Source organism: Branchiostoma belcheri, unplaced genomic scaffold (genome assembly GCF_001625305.1).
Source record: "Branchiostoma belcheri isolate BF01 breed outbred unplaced genomic scaffold, Haploidv18h27 scaffold41, whole genome shotgun sequence".
NCBI lineage: Eukaryota > Metazoa > Chordata > Leptocardii > Amphioxiformes > Branchiostomatidae > Branchiostoma > Branchiostoma belcheri.
The window spans coordinates 1,016,109-1,021,257 of NW_017804032.1; positions in this window are offsets into that span (position 1 = coordinate 1,016,109).

Below are 5,149 nucleotides of genomic sequence, written 5' to 3' on the forward strand. Positions count from 1 at the left end.
AAACCAGGAAAAATCTGGGTTTTACAGAGGTGCTGATGCCCTTTGTTGGCCAGGTTTGACTGTATATCCTTGACCACACCCATTCAACACTGCCAGCGTGAACTTTTGGCTCCTGATATTGGAGTTAGCGTTGAGATTTAGTGCTTCTGCCTTCCTGGGTTTGAGATAACTCAGTGATCTAAAGCACACAACCAATGAAATCAATGACAAAACAGTTATGTTTGGTAGGATTATGTCACTTGTTATACAGCCAGCAATGGCAGAAAAAAACAGGCCTAGGCATCCTATCATTACCCCAAAAGCTACATGTATGGTAGGAACCTTGAACATAACAGGCTGGTTTTGAACTTTTAATCAAACCACTGCATTGATAGATGCAAGACAAGGAAGACAAGGATGTTTTGCAACTATAGGCCAAAATATTAACATTTAAGGGTTGATTCAGAATTCCAAATAGCACATTTTTTTTTATGCAACTGAGAGAAAAGAAGCTGGCAAATCCAACAACCCGAAATTAAATTGTTAAGGCCTTATGGCTACTTTCATTCTATCCAATATTCAACACAAGTTTGGGGACTGTCTATTTCTTACAAAGCCCACTATCCCCTTGCATGGAAGACGTATGAACTCATTATTCTGTCACTGTGACTTCTCTTTGATGAAAGAAGGATCTGTCATTTTTTTGTTTCCAGGCTATGAATATTTCGTCCCACCTCCGTACCACCTGCATAGCTTTTTTATCTTGGCCTGCGGCCCCTGCGTGTGTCTACAGACCTTTGATTTGATTTCCTCAGTATTCCTGCAGTGTTTCGCTTCCACTCCATCACCACAGTTATTGCCCCAGTCGTAATCCCCGCTGTGCAGCCAGCAGATCAATGTCTGATTTCTTTATAAGCAGTAATTGACGATATTTCAAACGGCGCCTACGACTATACATACTGAAGAAGAGTGGAGGTGGTAAAATGTCCAAGTATGCATACCTGTGATCTAGCCAGCCTGAAGATTTTCTCAGTTTTGTTTGTTGTAACATCATGTCAAGTGCCAAAGGTGATAAAATCTTGGGGAGGGGGGGTGCATTGCCCTTAGAAAAAATTTGAAAGTCTTGACCCGCTGATATGCTATTTCCTACATTTTGAGGGGCAAACTTTGCTGCTAGACTAAGCTTAGCTCATTTTCCATATCTTGATTTTTGTCTGTCAAAGATGATGGATTGGGCAAAATGTTTGTTCATCATGCCTGAGCAGCAAACTTCCATCCTTTGACAGAGAGACACACTCTGGGTAGAACATTGATATATATACATGTACAATATATATACAAGGCAGATTTGACAGACACGTCATATGGGAGATAACAGGTATTACACACTTCCTGAATTCCTCCCTATACTGCCCACTCACTCCCACCCGGCACATGCTGGGCCACCTTCAGATTTGGTCGTCCTATCAATCATTTGTCAAAATCACCTCTCACCCACCATGCAACCTAAGTAATTATAGCAACAGAGATAAACCCATAACTCAGCCTGATAAGAATAAGACTTTCTCGGAAAACATTTTAATCAGGACTCCCATCATAAGGAGGTGTACATTGCATTTCTGCATGTGGTAAGATTGTATCAGACAACTGAGTCAGATATGGGAAGAATTAAGTCTGTTTATTGTGTATTATGGTTTTAACTATGTGAAGCTATCAACAAACAAGAGGTTTTTATATAGATGATTTATGTTACAAATTAATAGAGCATGGTATCTTTAATATGAATTGAATATTAATTAATTTATCTACTTCATTTAAAACCTATAGATTTAAATTGAATGTAAGATTTTTTAAAAACCTTTTAGCGTAATCCTTCAATTTGACAACCTTATTCTAGTGGCACAGCTGAAATGAGCAATCACTTCAACAAGGCTACTGTCAAAACTGAATAGCTAATAGAGTCTACATATATATCTTAAGGCACATTTATCATAGTCAGAAACACATCTGATAAGACTAGATCACATCTGAATCAGAATCTGATCCCTCTCTTCACTGTCTGCATTACTTAATATGTTGCATCCATTTCCATAATGTATACACAGGTTGTGCCAAAATTTTGGATACTCCTCAGATGGCATTGTTTTAGATCATTGTACATTTTGTACATGGATACTTGATGTCCTGTATGACAGGTCTTGCTGCCCACCCATCTTATACATATAGTCTCTACACACGTAAAAGTCCTTAAATGAAGGTCTGCATACATGTATGCCTTGTATAAATTTCATCATCATCGTTGCCACTCATGTCATTTTATGAAGGCTGGCAAAGCTCACCAGTAAATTCAGGGAGGCTGGCAATGCAAATTGGCAGCTTTTTTGTGCATTAGGCTTTGGGAATGACTTTGGATTGTTCTTTTGAAATTATTGGGTTTCTGGCAAGACTTAAGTTTGCGGATGCTGGATGCTCTGTTGCAATAGTGCCTGAAGATTCAGGATAACAGTCATGTCATGATACTGTGATTCACTTTATGTTCACGGGAGCAAAAGTTCTTGGTCTGAGAGAAATGGGGGTTAATGAAACTATATGTTCACGGTGGCGACAGGTGCAGATAAAAGAAAGTTGTCGAAGTGACCACAAAAATGCGAACATAAAAGTACTGTCACAGTGATAAAATCAAGAATCACAGTACTTGGAATTAAAGTTACCAATTATACTTTACCAATAATTTCCAGACAATACTTACATGTAACATTGAATTAAAGTAACAGGATATGATTAACTGAATTTAAATAACCCACTAAGCCTCACAGAAAAAAAAGGTATGCAGGCCCTCTTAAATACAGTCTAGTGGATCAATCCTAAATACTATTTTTGAATTGGTTGTTGGGAATAGACTGTCAGAATAGCTTCACAACAATCAGTACAATTATGGATGGTGGCAATTAAGGTAGTATTACTGTTCTTAAGATGACAAATGTCCTATAGCACACTCTGACCTTGAATGTGCTATATGAGCTGTGAAATCTAAAACTCTGGGCTTTCCAATATCTTGTTTTCATATCTATTTTTGAAAGTCGTCTTTGGCAATTTCTTGGCTGAATAGGAAGGAAGCAAGCCATGAAATTTTTGGCAAAAATCCAGGAAATGTAGGAACCTGTAACACAAATCATAAATCACATGACAGACTATTAGGATCCATTCTGAAACTACTTTAAAATCAATTATTGGAAAGTTCCACTAGTAGTAAAAAGCTAACAAGGTAAACAGGAATATATCAATTTCCCAAAACCCCCTTAACGCCCCCAAGATTTTCATACCATCACATGCATAATGTAAAATTCATAACTTCAATGCATAACTGCAATGACAGAGTGGGAAAACCCACAACAATTTCAGAAATGCCCTGGAGAGATCCCTTTATTATTGAATTATCTAGGAGACTGTAAGCTGAATAGAGCTGGGGAGGCTATTCAGTACTCGTCTGTGCGTGTCCTCTGTATAATTTGATGTTCCAAGCCTTTCTGTCCACATGATTCTATAACTGATCCAGCCAGGCTAATGAAATACGCGAGTTTGTCAGCCTTCAGAGTTTTTCCCAGCCCGCCCTGACACATTGATATGCACGCTTAGCAACGGCGGGGACTTGAGTGGTCACGTGACCGGCTTGCCGCAGACGGCTGGATCATCATTCTGTCTGATGGCTTTTATGTCTGACAGGTGGAGACGCACGTGAGGCGAGCAGGCCGCCAGTTCCAGGGCAAAAACAATAAACCACAAATTTAACAGAAATAGTCCATGAAAAATAACGCCACGGGCCAGGCTAGACAGAATCCTAGTCAAGTCTGCGGACTGGAGATTGTTTCTGGAAATAGAATCATGAGTGATATAGCTACGAGATGAGATCAACCAAGAAACACAGTTGTACATGTACAATCTCAATTGCAAGTCCATGATACTATACTGATACAAAATTCATGTGAATTTTCTGGACTGAGCAATATTAAGAAATAGACCTAGTACATGTACATGCACAATACAATACTACAAGATTTTCATGAATTCTTCAGATTGAAGGTAAATCATGAATTTTTTTTTTTCTTTTTCTTTTTTTTTTTATCATGAATTATACCTAGTAAAAAATGTATATCAAGAATTTAAAATTCTTTTGAATTCTTCTGTTAACTAAGAAAGCACACAAAACAATACTTCCATACCTGGAAGTAAAAATGATATCACTTTGATATAGTACACTGTTTTCTCCAACAGTATTGAAAATGTCAAACCTGATTAAGATGAGGATCACGTTAATTAACGAGAAGGATTCTATGTTTTGTTTGTAACTTTGTATTTTGTAGACATATCAGAAAAGACAAGTGACAGTCTATCGTGTGGGCTCCGCCTATTGTGACAAGTGTTGTAGAAATAATGTCATGGGCTGGACCTGTGTGCCCTTCTTGTTTAAATTATTCATCCCTGTCTGTGTCAGTTAGCCTTGTCTTCCTCATAGATTGCCTTTGATCTGTCTGTTATTGTGGAAAATTTACTATGTTCACATGCAGTTTGCACATTCAGGCTTGGCATCCACCCCTGTACAATACCTTCATACCTTTATGCAGACCATAGCAAGAAATCAGGGATTTCAGATGGGAAGTGTAAAAGTGATGGTATCATGTGTCTAATCAGTATTGCAATTCTTACTGAATTCTTGCACAAATTTTACATGCAGTGTCTGACTTTCTACAACCTGGCATGTGCTGGTGTCACCTTCAATCATGACCTATCTATAAATCAACTATCAAACCACCTCTCATTCTCTTGCAACTGTGGCCAAACATACAAACTCTCCCTAACCTGTGCCACCCAAAACAATACTTCCATAGGGGAATCAAAATGTCAGATCCAACCAGTGTCACACTTTAGCCTAAGGGCATTTTGTGGCACATGGTGGTTTGGATTAATTTCAACCACTCCAACATTAAAAATGTCCCAGAAAATGGGTGATAATTTTGCTTTCTGAGCTTAATCACCCTTTATTCAGATCATTTCAATGGTACATCCATGTCTTCCTCATGTCTTGGTATACCTGAAAGTTTATTATCAGCCCATTGATTTTTCTGGTGTCAATGCTCCAGTTCATTATTACAAATGTCCTTACTTGAGTAAG